Here is a 17,701-nt window from a genome sequence, read left to right as displayed (position 1 = left end):
GCCCCTATCCAGTCCCATTGTATGGGAGATACAATCCCTTTTCTCGTCCTGAATTCATTTCCTTTTTGAAAGAAAAGCAGGTGCAGACTTTGCACCTGCTGCAAATGTTGAGCAAATCTGTCCCTTTTTCTCAATTTATCTGTGTAGCCTAAGAATGGAATAGAAGGAAAGCCTCCATATAAAATTGGATTTGATTGCTGACTTTTATGACGTAAAAATGTATTCATCTGTCTTAAGACATGCAGTGTGCCATATCCTTTCATGTACTGTATACATTGCCTTCAGAAAGTATTCACACCCCTAGAATTGTTTCCACATTTTGTTGTTGTGTTGGAGCCTGAATTTTAAATATATTAAATTTAGGTTTTGTGTCACCCATCTACACACATTACTTCATAACGTCAAAGTCGAATTATGTTTTTAGAATTGTTTACAAATGAATTCAAAATGAAAAGCTGAAATGTCTTGAGTCAATAATTATTCAACCCTTTTGTTATGACAAACCTAAATAAGCTAAACATTTGCTTAACAAGTCATATGATAAGTTGCATGGACTCACTCTGTGTGCAATAATAGGGTTTAACATGATTTTCAAATGACTACCCTCATCTCTGTACCCTACACATACAATTTCAAGCACAGATTGAACCACAAAAACCAGGGAGGTTTTCCAATGGTTCGCAAAGAAGGGCACCCATTGGTAGATGGGTAATAAAAAGCAGACATTGAATATCCCTTTGAGCAGGGTGAAGTTATTAATTACACTTTGGATGATGTATCAATACACCCAGTCACTACAAAGATACAGGTGCCCTTCCTAACTCAGTTGCCAGAGAGGAAGGAAACTGCTCAGAAATTTCACCATGAGGCCAATAGCGAGTTTAATGGCTGCGATAGGAGTTAACTGAGGATGGATCAACAACATTGTAGTTACTCCACAATGCTAACATTAATGACAGAGTGAAAAGAAGGAAGCATGTACAGAATAAAAAATATTCCAAAACATGCATCCTGTTTGCAATAAGGCACTAAAGTAATACTGCAGAAAATGTGGCAAAGAAATTAACTTTTTGTCCTGAATACAAAGCGTTATGCTTGGGGAAAATCCAACACAACACATCATTGGTTACCACTATTCATATTTACAAGCATGGTGGTGGCTGCATTATGTTATGGGTATGCTTGTCATCGACAAAGGACCTGTGATTCATTTTTACAAGTTTTTTAAAAATAAACGGAACCGATCTAAGCACAGGCAAAATCCTAGAGAAAAACCTTGTTTTCCAGTCTGATTTCCAACAGGCACTGGAAGACAAATTAACCTTTCCGCAGAACATTAACCTAAAACACAAGGCCAAATATACACTGGAGTTGCTTACCAAGACGACATTGAATGTTCCTGAGTGGCCTAGTTACAGTTTAGACTTAAATCGTCTTGAAAATCTACGGCAAGACCTGAAAATGGCTGTCTAGCAATGATCAAAAACCCACTTGAAAGCGCTTGATAAGTTGAAAAAAGAATAATGGGCAAATATTGTACAATCCAGGTGTGCAAAGCTCTTAGAGACTTACCCAGAAAGACTCACAGCTGGCTTTCTCTCCTTCGCTTTCAAAGAGTAAACTTTCATAATAGAGGACATAGCTATGTGTGCTCTATTTTTCAAGATCTTCCACATAAAAAACAACTGTCTGACTGATGTTAAATGTATCTAATCAGCTTTGTCACTACTGCTCAATGGCATTTGGTACATGGACGTCATCTATGGAATTTAGATTTGATCGAATGCTTGACAACACATTAGAATACTAAAAGTAGATAGAAACAGCCCTAGTTTGGTTTATATTGGGTTATGATAAGCAGCTTCGACTTAGATGGTGATATTAGAAGTTCATCTGAGTGCAGCTCTTAGACTATAAATCCATCAGTGTCAAGGTTTATGTATTCTAACCAAGTCTCTTGTACTTTGTATGCACACCATCCATTACCATACAGAATAGGTGAAAGTGGAATCAATGGGTGGAAAAAAACACACACGGGTAGTAATGGGTCTAAATTAAAACATGACTTAGTTCCCTACTGTCCTCCTTTCCTCTCTCCTCCATCATATTATTGGTTCTGTCTGCTTTCCAAAAGACACTGTAAGACAAATTCACCCTTCAGCAGGACAATTACCTAAAACACAAGGCCAAATATACACTTGTGTTGCTTACCAAGATGACATTGAATGTTCCTGAGTAGCCTAGTTACAGTTTTGATTTAAATCGGCTTGAAGATCTATGGCAAGACTTGAAAATGGCTGTCTAGCAATGATTAACAACCAACTTGACAGAGCTTGAATAATATATTTAAGAATAATGGGCAAATATTGTACAATCCAGGTGTGCAAAGCTCTTAGAGACTTACCCAGAAAGACTCACAGCTGAAATAGCTGCCAAAGGTGATTCTAACACGTATTTACTCAGGAGGGTGAATACTTATCTAATCAAGGTACATTAGTGTTTTATTTTCCATAATTAAAAAAAATATGTTCAAATTTTTCTTCCACTTTGACATTAAGAGTATTTTGTGTAGCTCATTGAGAAGAAAATGACAATTAAATAAATTGTAATCCCAAATTGTAACACAACAAAATTTGGAAAAAGTCAAGTGGTGTGAATCATTTCTGAAGGCACTGTAATTCATCTTGACTTTGTTGTATGGTGGTGATGCAACAATCTTTCGAGCTGTCTCTCCTTCGCCTTCAAAGAGTAAACTTTCATAATAGAGGACATAGCTACATGTATTTTTCACAATGTCCCACAGAAAACACCCACTGTCTGACTGATGTAAAATTAATCTCATCAGCCTTGTCTCTGCTGCTCAATGGCATTTGGTACATGGACGTCATATATGGAATATACTGTAGATTTGATCGAATGCCTGACAACACAGTAGAATACTAAAAGTGGATGGACACAGCCCTAGTTTGGTTTATATTGGGTTATGATAAGCAGCTTTGACTTAGATGATGACATTAGAAGTTCATCTGAGTGCAGCTCTTAGACTATAAATCCATCAGTGTCAAGGTTTATGTATTCTAACCAATTCTCTTGTACTTTGTATGCACACCATCCATTACCATACAGAATAGGTGAAAGTGGACCGTTAGTGATGGGTCTAAATTAAAACATGACTTAGTCCCTTACTGTCCTCCTCCCCTCTCTCCTCCGTCATATTATTATTACCGCAGCGTGACCTTTCCTCTGTGCCCTACAGAGTCCTGCTCCACACTGGCTGAGCAGCTGCTGAAGCAGCCTGGTGAACTCCTGTGTACAGCCAGATGCCACTTACATTCACACCTCCAACTAGTTCCTGCGTGTGGTGTGCTGCTGGAGAGAACACTGGGATGGTGCAATGATATTACTCATGGTGTGGGTTATAACACACAACAGCACTTGGCTTGTGTCCTAGCAGGGCGAGAGTGCTCATTTGCTTTAAGGGCAATATAGGTGCTGAACCAGTATCTCTAGACCTCTCTAACGCCCCGAAAGCTCAGATTCAAACTCCCATTCACCAGCTCTGAAAGCGTTCTAATGTCTAAATACGTTTGTTGTTCCAAAAAAGGTCTAAATAAAAATGTACAAGCAACCCCCAAAAAATCATATTCTGCACCTCCAATCACTCATTACTGCCCCTCACAGGTCGGAAGTCTACAACAGCTCAATAAATTGGAGGTGCCGAATAGTCATTTTGCTTGTACATTTTTTATTTCATTTTTATTTAGACCTTTTTTGGAAGCACATACCAACCGTGACAGGAGTAAATGAAGATAATTTCTCAGCAAAACTCCATGTTAATTTTAGTGATCAACAAACGTATTTTGACATTATAATGTTTGCATAGCTGGTGAATGGGAGTTTGAATCAGAGTTTTCTAGGCGTTAGAAATGTCTCTAATGCACAGATACTTACTTGGGTAGTGTACTAGCAGGATGAGAGAGTGCTCATTTGATTTAAGGGCAATATAGGGTGCTAAGACAGTGTCTGATTTTAGCCACTGAAGCGCGTGGGACAAATAAAAAACTGCCCATGGCAAACTTACGAATAAACAACAATGACATTTGCATCATTGTCACACATGAAAGCATTACTTAATGAGTTTCCCTCAGCATAGTGCCTTGTAAGCAACATCTGGATGTTAGAAATTAGGTGCATACCAGACTCAGGTGCACAGGTAACATGAAATGCCTCAATAAATTACCACAAACCCAAACCGCAAAGACATTATACTCAAATCAAGAAAACAAGGATTGTTTGTGTCTAGCAAGCTGCACAGACAGCCAACCCCCTCTAAATGGTGCCTGTTAGGATTTGTTCAAATTAGGGATGGTAAAAGCATTACATTATGCCTGAGACAGTGTGTCCACATAACGGCAGACATGACTGCCCCTAAAGCAACATCCATTCTGTTCATGATTACATCACAATTACTGGTACGCTTTAATGAACAATTATCACATTATTGCAGTAGTATGGTGGTATTCACTGTCTCCGACCATTAGCTCTAGTCAAGTCATAATGCCAGAGAAGCCGTTGTTTGGAGTATATATTGGCACGGGTGTTGTTAGGCCGAGACGAAGTCGGAGGTCGGCAAACCGTGCCAATATATCCTCCGAACACTGGCTTCGAGGGCATTATCACTTTTATACAACGAGTTACCAACATATTCAAATAATGATTTACATATTTTCATTACAAACCTTATTTTGATTAATTTATTCATACTATTTCATCCTCCCACAAGATATAGTCCTGACACAAATCGAGGGTTGCTACCCAAGCTGGCTGGTCGTTCTTTCTATCGGTTCAGTTGTAAGAGACACGATCCAGTCGTTTTTGTTCTGTATATATGGACACGACCCAGTTATTTGATCTAAATGTTCTATTGCCATACTTATCCCTTGCTTGCTAGCTAGCCAACTACGGCTAACTTTGTCACGTCAAACAGTGCAGCCAGAATAAAAACAAAGTAGCTGCCTTTGCATTTGTTTAAGCTGTTTTCTAGTGGAATTTATTTGGATACATCAATAACGATAAGCTAATGAGGCGCGATTTCACCTGGTATAGAAAATGTGATCCTCGTCAGGACACTATTGTTCATAGGAAATAGACAACAACACAGCAAACACAATTCCTTGAAACTGAAGCTGGAAAGACTGCAAACTAGCTGCACTTTGTTTCATTTTCTTTGTATATATCCATAAAATTATGCTTATTCATGATTTCGACTGGCTGACAAAAGCTGCCTGCCTGTCTGTGTAATCCCGATTCGTGACAAGTTCATTACTATGCGACAGCTGTAGATCGAATATGAATATTGAAGCAATGTTGCAAATGTCGGAGAGACAGACAGCAATGTTTATACTAATCTCCGCTGTTGAAAACAACATTTTTGTCTAAAAGATGAGATAATGGCTAGATGTTCTTTGTAGTGGAGATATAAATTGCCTGGCTGGGCTAATGAGACAGTGGATTTCGCAGTCAAATGGAACAGAGTAAATAGGAATTTTAACATCATAGATTTAGCAGGTGGTCATTTGTAGAATATACACCAGCTGGAATGCGGTTTTAGCCAATCAGCATTAGACACACCCATTGTATAATGCTCAGTAATCACACTTTGTTTTTTCATACATTAATGGACTCTGTGGTGACCTCTCACAGCTCAATTCTATTACATGAAAAACTGATGGAAGACAATGAATATACAGTAGGCCCAGTGGGAAAAATACATAAAATAAATACAAATTCACAATTTATAAGAACAACATACTATTTCCTCTGCAAAGAAAGAAAGAAAGAAGCCATGGAAGCCATGTTCTAACTATGGACTGTTTCTCCTTACAGCTTGCTCTTCAAGGCTAATGCAAGGTGCAACGCAACAAACAATTAAACATATTATTTCATACATCGTTATAGCCTACTGTAGCAAGCACATAGGCTATAGGTTTTAGAATTATTTAATTGTACAAATTTAAACTACACAATCTAGGCTCTGCAAAAGCGCCACATATCTAACGTTGGTTAGGTTATTGACTAGTATTGAAAATGACAAAGTTTGTCTATAGACGCTAGAAGGAAACGTTTTCTTTCTGTAAAGAATAAGAATAATGAGAGAATGAAAAAGTCGAGTAGATGTTCCGTCTTTTTGACCATAACTGTGATTCTCATAAATTGAACTGTTTTCAATGTACTTGGATGTAATTTTAAACCAATACTAGTCTACATTTCGTTCTCCTTAGACTATTTTTCCAATATGGTACATCAAAGTAGCCTATGCAATACATGAAAACATTAATAACATATCTGTTGACAATCCACTAAAAATAGATTGCAATAAATTAGTTACTTCTTCAAAAAAAATCGATCCCATTGACCAAAGCAATCAAACATTTTCACTGGACCGTTACTCACCTAACTCTTGACACTTGTCCGGATGGTTTGAACAGCAACAAATGTCAAGTATACGGAAAAGCAAAAAGAAAGATGAAAAAGGAGCATTGTAAGGTGTAAAAAGGACAGGGTGTTAATAACTGCGGGCTTTTGTGATATGCTACGCTCTCTCGACCGAGGTGAGGTATCGGATATTAATTCAGATAGCCAAGTGCGCTCCTAATGGAAAGCCCTGGATCCATTTAAGTGCTGCTCTTCAAGAGCATTTACTCCTTGAAACGATGACTACGAAATGAGTCATTGCTACCACCCCTTCACCCCCCCCCCCCCCCCCCCCCCCCGCCTCCACTATAGCCTATACATTTCAGCTTCCTTCTACAAATCAGCATACCATGCGTCATCAATATTTATACAAAACTTTAGATTTTCCCAGCGATTTCTCAGCGATGGCATAGCCATATTTCATGGCTTCCAGAAAATGATGATTCATTATAGCATGGTCGAACTAAGGAATCGAATGAAACTGGTTTGGAGACGCTGTATATTGTTTATTCTTGAATGAATTGGTTTACAGTTATGTTACATTAAACTCAAAATGATTGCGGTGGAGGGTCCATAAAGAAGACCCAAAGTTCTGAAAAATGCCTAAGGCACCCCCCCGCCCCCCACTGTGTTTTTAATGCTAAAAAAGATGTCTGCGGGTCAAAGAGTTTAGAAGAGCTGTAGAACAAAACATGTGTTTATGTGTTGTGGATTAAATAGATTAGTCTCATATCCCCCATGGGCCTCAAACAAACACAAAGACTTAAACACACACAATAAGCAACAAGACATTGACACACATGGATAAATCCTCAAATAGTATAAACTGCCATGCGGTTGAAATCTTATCTCAAATGGTTCCAGATGTAAGATATTTATGGGGTGCTGGGAACTGTACGATATCTGAGCCCTACAGTGAGAGATGACTGTAGTTAGGGCCCTGAAGATAAATTACTTTACCAGGGATAGATGTCCCTGAAAAGACCATCTGACCATCTTCGGCTTCAACAATTCATCTGAGGCTCATTACCTTCATCGATATGCTAGCTTTACTCCTAGTCCCCCCCCCCCCCTCTCTCTCTACCATCCATTGTAAACTGTCCATAGCTTGTTTGTTTTCAAGCTCATAAAGATTCAACACCAACACAAGCCTTTAGGGTGATACTGTATCATAGCAAAGAATCCTTTCTCCCCCACAAGCAGATGAGCAGCGAACCACCTCTCAGTACCTGCTTCTCCTGCCTGGGGACGATTCACTTTCCCCTCACAGCGCTTACAGTACATCACCATGACAACTCCTAGTTGTTCATCATCATTTAAAATGACTAGCAATGGTACACTCATAGAAAAAGGGTTCCAAAAGGGTTCTTTGGCTGTCCCCATAGAACTGTTTTGAGTTCCATGTTGAATCCTGTGGAGGATTTTACATGGGACCCAAAAGATTCTACCTGGAACCAAAAAGGGTTATTCAAAGCGTAAGCCTTTTAGGTTCTTGATATAACTTTTTTTTCTAAGAGTGTTGTTACAGATGCTGTATCTTAATTTGATCAACCTGTTGTTGCAGGAATGTTCCTAACGAAAAAAGCATCAACCACTACAAAAATGTCCAATAACTATAATTCCCATAATAATTCCCATTTCTTGTCGCTGCAGGATTGTTTTCCTGCTGTAGCAAACTGGCTCAAATTAAGATCCTACATCTGTATGTAAACATATTTAGTAAACATATAATAAACATATTTAGCAGTGATGAAATTTGGGTTGCACAGAGGGGTTGGGTCAAATGCGGAAGACACATTTCGGTTGAATGCATTCAGTTGTGCAACTGACTAAGTATCCCCTTTCCATTTCCCACATTTGGGTTACTGCAGAGCAAATCTGTTCTGACCCTTCCTTACTAAACATCTAACATTTTAATTCACTGATGAGATATTATCAGTGATTAAAAAACATCAAGGACGTCATTAAATTGAATGATGGACTATGAACACATGCTAAACATTTTAAATAAATAACTGTGCTGCGCTGCGCTGTGCTGTGCTGTGCTGCGCTGCGCTGCGCTGTGCTGTGCTGCGCTGCGCTGCGCTGTGCTGTGCATGGATAACAGATCGTATCTCTCTTTCCCTTTCTTTCCACCCCATCTCTCTCTCTCTCTCTCTCTCTCTCTCTCTCTCTCTCTCTCTCTCTCTCACTCTCTCTCTCTCTCACTCTCTCTCTCTCTCTCTCTCTCTCTCTCTCTCTCTCTCTCACTCTCTCTCTCACTCTCTCTCTCTCTCTCTCTCTCTCTCTCTCTCTCACTCTCTCTCTCTCTCTCTCTCTCTCTCTCTCTCTCTCTCTCTCTCTCTCTCTCTCTCTCTCTCTCTCTCTCTCTCTCTCTCTCTCTCTCTCTCTCTCTCTCTCTCTCTCTCTCTCTCTCTGTGTCTGTCTGTCTGTTCATCTTGTCAAGTTCCATCTGTAAAAGACCTGTCTGAATGGCAATTATCAGTCTGAGCCTTTCAGTCTGCTGAGTTTTGATGTTTTTAAAATCAAGTTAGAGAACATTACACTTAACTGAGGGACATATCTTGCCTAAACATTTATACAAATTTTGCCATTTACACCGACACTCACCTTAATGACTTCCGCTAGAGATGTTCTTGTTGTCGATCAAATATGTTCCAAATTTCACATACATACATATTTTAAACACAGTTATTAGTCGATTGGAGCACACAACCCTCTTTTGGATTTACTGACAAAAAATAATGTAGTTCAGTTTCAGCTGCAAGAGCCTTCAAAATGTTAGATGACATTGTATGATCATGGACATCTGTCCAGCAGCCGCTTATAGATACCCGGGTCTTCACATTTACACAGGAAGGTGGCAGTCTTAGTCATCCATTTGAACCGAGGATAAAACCTTACGGAATCTGACGAAATGTGTTAGCGCACCAGCCAATCCTCCACCCACACACAAAAACATCTCAGGTAGAAAAAAAGACAGGCTTGTGCATCATTGGTTGAAGTGTGTTCAAGCCTCACATGGGCAGACAGATTGAAGATGAGGAAGAAATTCTTGCATGCTTGAAAACCAACATTATCTTGTCAGATAATATTCAACAGGTTAGAAGTACAAGAGCCAAAACAGTGAATATCTCATTCTCTGTGAACCCCTCACTTTAGCTAATTTCACCTTTTCCATCCATTTTAGAGGAATTTAAAACGTTCTATCTATGTAACGGCGGCTATGGGGAGCATCGACTAACGACCCCAGCTCAGTAGGAAGAGATGAACCCTGCTTGGGTAGAGCCAAATGAACTAACACTGGCCACCGCTCCGTGAGTGAATCAACTGCAGTGTTAGTTTGGCCCGGTGCCCATAGTTAGCCTATAGCCCAAAATCCTATGCCTTTCATATGTTTCTAATCGGGCCATAGTGATACTACGTATTATTGTCATTATTGTAAACGCGGAATTTTAAAAAATGATCTTTGATTTCACTTTGGCCTGCCTCTGCGGTTGTGTTTGCCGTGGGATTTTAGAACTCTGCGTTTGACATTTCCAGTCATGGCACTGTCTGAATTGCTGTAATGAAGTCGGCCCTAATTATTTTTGCCGATGGAACTCTGCCCCCAAACAGGACTCTAATTATGGCCCTGCTGCAGCTGCCTGACTGCTGCACATACACAAACATCCCCGGGGCTATGCACATCTGGTATTATGCTATAACTGACTGTGGGGGGAAAATGCTCTCGTGGTTATCATCTAAAATGGCAACCCTTCACGTCTCCTTTGGACCAATGACAAACTATTTTAGATGTTGACAAACTGACTCTTGCGTGAGTTAGGGCTTGGTTTCACACATGGTTTAATCATGTTACTATGTTGATGTGTTTTACTGGCTTTATTGTCATGTCTTTTGAGTCTTAATGAGTGAGATTTGAAAAGGAAAATCAATGCCTTACACCCTGAAACAGAAATAAAAATACCAGTACTAATATTTTTCCAATTAAAATGGCCATTACATCTTTATGTTAAAAGTAACATGAAGTCAATGTCAATGAAGTATTGGTTGCCATCAAGTCTAACCATCTGTTTTATCTGATCACGGAGTAATTATCTAATAATCCTCTGAATCAGTTTCACATCAATACAACATTATTTAAGATTCCATTACCAAATTCCAGAAGGAACTGTTGGGCCATCATTAATTAAACAATACCGATACATTTTAGTAGCTTTGTTTACTCAAAAATTCTATACAAGGAAATAAATGTTTCCCACAGACATTTTTGTTTGCGCTCTCTGCACTACCAGAAATCTATACCAGAAAATGGTGAAAAAGTCTACGCAATGCATCATTTAAAGTGCCTTCAGAAAGTATTCACACCCCAAGAAAAAATGAAACACTAATATATCTTTATTAGATAAGTATTGATTCCCCTGAGTAAAAACATGTTGAGCATGTTGAGCTGAGTCTTTCTGGGTCGGTCTCGAAGAGCTTTGCACACCTGGATTGCACAATATTTGCCCATTATTTAAAAAAATTACGTATCAATCTCTGTCAAGTTGGTTGTTAATCATTGCTAGACAGACATCTTGCCATAGATTGTCAAGACGATTTAAGTCAAAACTGTAACTAGGCCACTCAGGAACATTCAATGTTGTCTTGGTAAGCAACTCCAGTGTTTATTAGGCCTTGAGTTTTAGGTTATTGTCCTGCTGAAAGATTCATTTGTCTCCCAGTATCTGGTGGAAAGCAGACTGGACCAGGTTTTCATCTAGGATTTTTCCTGTGCTTAGCTCTGTTCTGTTTCTTTTTATCCCACCAAAAACTCCCTAGTCCTTGCCGATAACAAACATATCCATAACATGGTGCAGCCACCAACATGCTTGAAAATATGAATAGTGGTACTCAGTGTTGTTGTATTGGATTTGTCGCAAACATAATGCTTTGTATTCAGGACAAAAAGTTGATATATTTTCCACATTTTTTTGTTGCAGTATTACTTTAGTGCCTTATTGAAAGCAGAATGCATGTTTTGGAATATTTGTCATTTAGGTTAGTATTGTGGAGTAACTACAATGTTGTTAATTAAACTGTTAAATTAAACTCTGTAAACTGTTTTAAAATCCCCATTGGCCTCATGGTGAAATCCCTGAGTGGTTTTCTTCCCCTCTGGAGTGACTGGGTGTATTGGTACACCATCTAAAGTGTAATTAATAACTTCACCATGCTCAAAGGGATATTCAGTGTGCCCTTCTTTGTGAGGCATTGGAAAACCGCACTGGTCTTTATGGTTGAATCTGTGCTTGAAATTCACTACTCGACTGAGGGACATTACAGATAATTGTATGTGTGGGGAACAGAGATGGGGTAATCATAAAAAAAGTGAGTCCATGCAACTTATTATGTGAATTGTTAAGCACATCTTTACTCCTGAACGTACTTAGGCTTGCCATAACAAAAGGGTTGAATACTCAAGGCATTTCAGCTTTACATTCTATATTAATTTGTAAACTTTTCTAAAAACAAAATTCCACTTTGACCTTGTGGGGTATTATGTGTAGATCGGGTGGAACTCAGGCTGTAACAGAACAAAATGTGGAAAAAGTCTAGGGTTGTAAATTCTTTCTGAAGGCACTGTACTGTATATGCTGTACTGCATTATAAAATACAACATTTAGAACATCAAGGAATAAGATTGTATTGTTTTTCACTTCAAAAGTGTGATGACAACACAAATAGCAGCATGTACGTGTCATATGTGTGTGTCCAGGTGGATATGTGTTGTCTCAAGAGTCTAATAACTTGCCAGAGAAGAGATTCATTTATTTCATACAAAGCAACTCTGATGAGTCTATCACAGTAGCGGTGGAACGAGTCCTCAGATATTTAAATGAAATCTTCCCTGTTTGACTCACATTTAGCCGTAAGATAATTCATAATCTGAGCATTTACTCCATGAACGCTGTGTGTGACCCTGGCAAAGCGCTCATATCACTGTTTCCCCGCTAGCTAGCTGGAGGGCTGTACTGTGAGGATGCTATCAGACACCACTTCCTAAACGGGGCTCTCTAGTTTGTCTATGTGTTGATGGTCCAATTTTCCCAGGACCAGAGGGGCAATGTGGAATAATATAGTATTTTTAAAGGAAGGAAGACAATTTCTCTCTATCATCTGCAACGACATCAATTATTTATCAGTGTAAAAGTCGTGCAGTATTGTTATTCTTTGTGTGTTTGAATCATCAGGTAACCTGAGTAGACTTTGTCTGCCTCTGCCCTGTTTTCTCTTCTCAGACAACACCAAGTGTATCTACTTTATTGACCTGTGCAGAGCGATCAGTCACATCTCTTATTGCACAGACACCGGATAGATAATCAAATCATTTCTAGTCTGTTAAACACTGTCTGAGACACAGCCTAGGTCAACAACGACAACATATTCTGGGAAGTGATGTTCTTTAATTGTTTTGTTGACTCAATATCACCATTAATTGAAAAAGTCAACTTATCGTATCACAGTTAATAAATTGATTAGAGGGCTCATTGATATTTTTACAGAACACAGAGCTCTGGACAAGATTGACCCTGCAAAGACTGGTTTATTCAGTATATGGGAGAAATATACAGAGATTAAAAAAGTATATCTTAGAGAAAGGAGACACTGCCCTGAATAAGAGAAACAGTATATTTAAGCACATCAATCCATATCTGAGTACAAGCCTCAGGGCAAAGGATGTGATATAACCATATTAGATAAGAATTTCAGATAACAGTAATTGCCAATTCAATCTGACATGTTGTCATTGTATGAAAATGAATTTCTAACATGGATTACTATGACAATGTGCACCATTTCATGTTTATTGACAAAGACTGTTGAGCTGCAACTGAAGGCTTGTGTGTGTGTGTGTGTGTGTGTGTGTGTGTGTGTGTGTGTGTGTGTGTGTGTGTGTGTGTGTGTGTGTGTGTGTTTGAGTAGGGGTGGGAGGTGATCCCTGCACAGTTTTGATTGTTATTTCAACAGAGCTTCTTAATTTTATTCGCACAAACAACAGGAAGTGACAGATGCAGTAGCTGGAGGTTCTAATACAGTTACCATCTGTTGATTTGACTTTCTTTCATATAGATCTAGGATCTTCATTTGAGCCAGTTGGCTACGGCAGGAAAATAATCTTGCAACAAAAGGAAATGAAAATTATTATGTGGATTATAATTAATGAAACATTTGTGTAGGGGTTGATACAATTTTTTGTTAGGGCAAATCAAGTTTGAAAATTCAAAGTGAAAATTACAAACTTTAGGGAGAAGTCCAAATCTACACAATTGTTACCCAGTGGAAAACAGTGGAGGGTTAAGCTTTTTACATTTCAGTCAGGGAGAGGGTTTAGTACTTTTTTATTAAGTCCAGGGGAGGGTCATGTAATTGGTAATCGATTAAAAGTCATATTGCTCAGTGTTTGAGAATTAGTTGCTTGTTATATCTCGATGTGTGCCCATTGCAGGCTCTCATTCCTGATTCTCTGCTGGGAGCACAATATCAAGTGCGCCTAAAGTGGTCTCAATCAAATGATCCATAGCTTATACTATAGGCTATAGGCAAACACGAAGAGCACGTTCGGAGAAGCGCAGGGCAAAGTAATATTTCTAAGAAAATGTACTTCCTTCCCGAGTTTTTGCGCTGCTGGGATGGTGCATATATAACTAGGCTACATTGCATTATACACTGCAGTGATAGGCTTTGCCAATCGTAAGCCCTGGCCTGCCCTATTTGTGCTGTGTACCAGTGTCACTTCAGGGGTTTCTTATAACAACTTCAGGGGCTTCTTATAACAACAACAAAATATTGTGTCCAAAAAATGCTTTATCTGTGGTGTGGACCAGGCCTACTGATGTCCTGTTCAGTTTGAGAGGGAGAGAGTGAAGATGACCGGAGGTAAGCTTGTTACTGCTGTAATATAAAACAATATGTTTTCTTTGCCCATAAGGAAGCTAATTACCAGAGTTATTGAACTCACAATAAGCCATGTTTACATAATTTACTATGAATTTGGCAGCCACAGAGATGGACAGCGCAGGTGCTGAAAGTAGGCCAATTTGAGATGGCTTCATTTAAAATGTCTTCATTTTAATTGTAATTTAGCCTACGAAGAACAAGAGGGGCTTTGTGTTGGAACCTATTTCTTCCTATTCAAGAAAAAGAGAAATAAGTTTGACAGACAAAATTATAGTCTACTATCCACATATTTTGTCTGCCAATTCCTTCAGTCACCATGCACTCCTTAAATATCTCAGTGTCAGTGAATGGTTTAGTAAAGTGTTAAGTTAAAAACAGGGCTGAAATTGAGGAGTATGTGAAGGTATTGTGGTCTTTGATAAAGAAAATGTCTAAAAGCATAGGGCTTTTAGACATATATTTTTTATGGGCCTGATTATATAAAGTGATCTATAACAACGCTTTAGTCCGCAATGCTTTGTGCTAGAAACAAACTGTACAATTCCAGGGAAAGATGTGACTCCGATACATATGGGATATCATATGGGTTTGTCTGTATGGCATTCAGAGGCTGCGCTACAACCTTCTATTCCTGAGGAGAGAAAACATTGACTATGCTTGGGAAGTAATGTGTGATTCTGTCACTATCAATCAGTTGCGGTGTGTGGATAAAATCACTAGGGAAGCCGACATTCTTGGACCACTAAACAATTATTGATTTTGAACCACAGAGAGTTACCACAAGTCGCAAAGAAAACAAGAGCTGCCTCCACTATTCCAGCACCATTTCAACTTCAACATTTCAACATCATCAAATCAACTCTAATTAGTCTAATACAGTGACAACTAAAAGATACCAAAAACAATTTAGTCCAATCAACTTAAGCTAAATATGTGGATGCCCATACTTCTGATTTCTGTGTGCATGTGTGCGTGTGTGTGTGCGTGCGTGCGCGTTCATGCAAGTAGAAAAACATGTTGACTCACCCTACTTGTAGAGAAAGACCAATGCCATCCTCCTCTTTCATGTTGATGAAACGGTCTGTCACTTTGTCATACAGTACACGCTAATATTTTTTTACCTGGCTAAAATGCTTGCTCGTTAGCCTAACTTCTGTTCATGGGCATCGTTAGCTAGTTAACATTAGGCTTCTACATCTAGCTACATATTGAACTTAACTTATATTGAATCGCCTTATAATCACTGGCCAGTATGAAGTAAAACCACAAGTCCAGCCACCGGAGGACAACAACAGAAGTAGATGAAACAAATCAAGTTTTTCTGTCAATGACATATGCTCTCGATGGGATTTGATAGGAGGGACGCCAAGCACTTTTTTTTTTTTTTGGTGCGCCAGGACCATTCACAGTTGTTTAGCCCACAAGCTAATGTTTTATACCTTTTTATCAAGGAAGAACAAAAGCTTGCTTGGCTTCCCATGTCTTCAATGCTACAGGCAGCAACAATGTGATACTCGTTTCGACCAGACAGCATCAGATAGACGGCCTACACGTAGAGAGACAGAGGGGCGCTGTTTTGCTCGCTCGGATTCTCCTGTGAAAAACATTTAGCCTCTTGCGAATTCAAGGGAAATTATGAAACACAGAGAGGAAAGTTAAATTATTATTTTTTTTAAATCAATATTTTATTGGTCCATTTTTTGGGGAAGCCTGGCTTCCCTTGGCATCATGAATACACTCCACTGTTATCAATTGATATTCAACATTTCAACAGGCGCAGGAGCAAGCCAGGTAGCCTAAGAAGGAACGGAAGTTAATTATTTAGGCTATATTATTCTTATTTCAAGGCTATAGCTTGTCATTTAAGAAATCAATTGTGAAGCATTTGTGACATGCTAGAAGGCTGGAAGGAACACTCAGCATGTAACAACAGCACTTCAACAACATGCCTATACATTTCACATTTAGACTACATAAAATGAAATGTAAAAAAATATGACTTAGAATGAAATAATCATGAAATGAAAAAATGCCTTATTAGGCTATACAGTGCCTTTTGAATTCACTTTTAGAAACATGAGTTTGGCGATGCGTTTGATGATCAGGTGAGCTATGCATGCCTAGTTTGTTAATTTATATTCCCATGCCCTAATCACTGTCGACACAAACCTATTTTGTTACAACAATATCATGGAATAAAATAGGATAAAATTGAAAATTATAGTTTCACCCTACCTGATGATATGCGCCTGCTGTGATTGTGACTAGGGGGCAGTATTTTCATTTCTTTTTAAATAACGTTCCCGTAGTAAACGGGATATTTTGTCAGGACAAGATGCTAGAATATGCATATAATTGACAGCTTAGGATAGAAAACACTCTAAAGTTTCCAAAACTGTAAAAATCTTGTCTGTGAGTATAACAGAACTGATATTGCAGGCGAAAGCCTGAGAAAAATCCAATCCGGAAGTGACTCATCTTTTGAAAGCTCTGCGTTCCAATGCATCCCTATTGAGCAGTGAATGGGCTATCAACCAGATTAATTTTTCTCCGTATTCCCCAAGGTGTCTACAGCATTGTGATGTAGTTTTACGCATTTACGTTGAAGAATACTCGTAAGCGGCTACATTGCACAAGTGGTCACCTGATGGCTCTCAGAGTGATTCTCGTGTAAAATACAGAGGTAGCCATTATTCCAATCGGTCCTACTGAAAAACCAATTGTCCCGGTGGATATATTATCGAATAGATATTTGAAAAACACCTTGAGGATTGATTATAAACAACGTTTTCCATGTTTCTGTCGATATTATGGAGCGTTTTTGTGACTGCAATTTCCAGGCGATTTCTCAGCCAAACGTGAAGAACAAACTGAGCTATTTCGCCTACAAAAATAATATTTTTGGAAAAAAGGAACATTGGCTATCTAACTGGGAATCTCGTGAGTGAAAACATCCGAAGCTCATCAAAGGTAAACGATTTAATTTGATTGCTTTTCTGATTTCCGTGACCAAGTTACCTGCTGCTAGCTGGACAAAATGCTATGCTAGGCTATCGATAAACTTACACAATTGCTTGTCTAGCTTTGGCTGTAAAGCATATTTTGAAAATCTGAGATGACAGGGTGATTAACAAAAGGCTAAGCTGTGTCTCTTCACTTGTGATTTTCATGAATAGGAATATTTTCTAGGAATATTTATGTCCGTTGCGTTATGCTAATTAGTGTCAGTCGATGATTACACTCCCGGACCCGGGATGGGGAGTTGCTAGAGGTTTTTTTTAAAGAA

The sequence above is a fragment of the Oncorhynchus clarkii genome, chromosome 30 (assembly GCF_045791955.1).
Source record: "Oncorhynchus clarkii lewisi isolate Uvic-CL-2024 chromosome 30, UVic_Ocla_1.0, whole genome shotgun sequence".
NCBI lineage: Eukaryota > Metazoa > Chordata > Actinopteri > Salmoniformes > Salmonidae > Oncorhynchus > Oncorhynchus clarkii.
The sequence above is the reverse complement of the archived record's forward strand: the minus strand, read 5'-3'. Positions refer to the sequence as shown.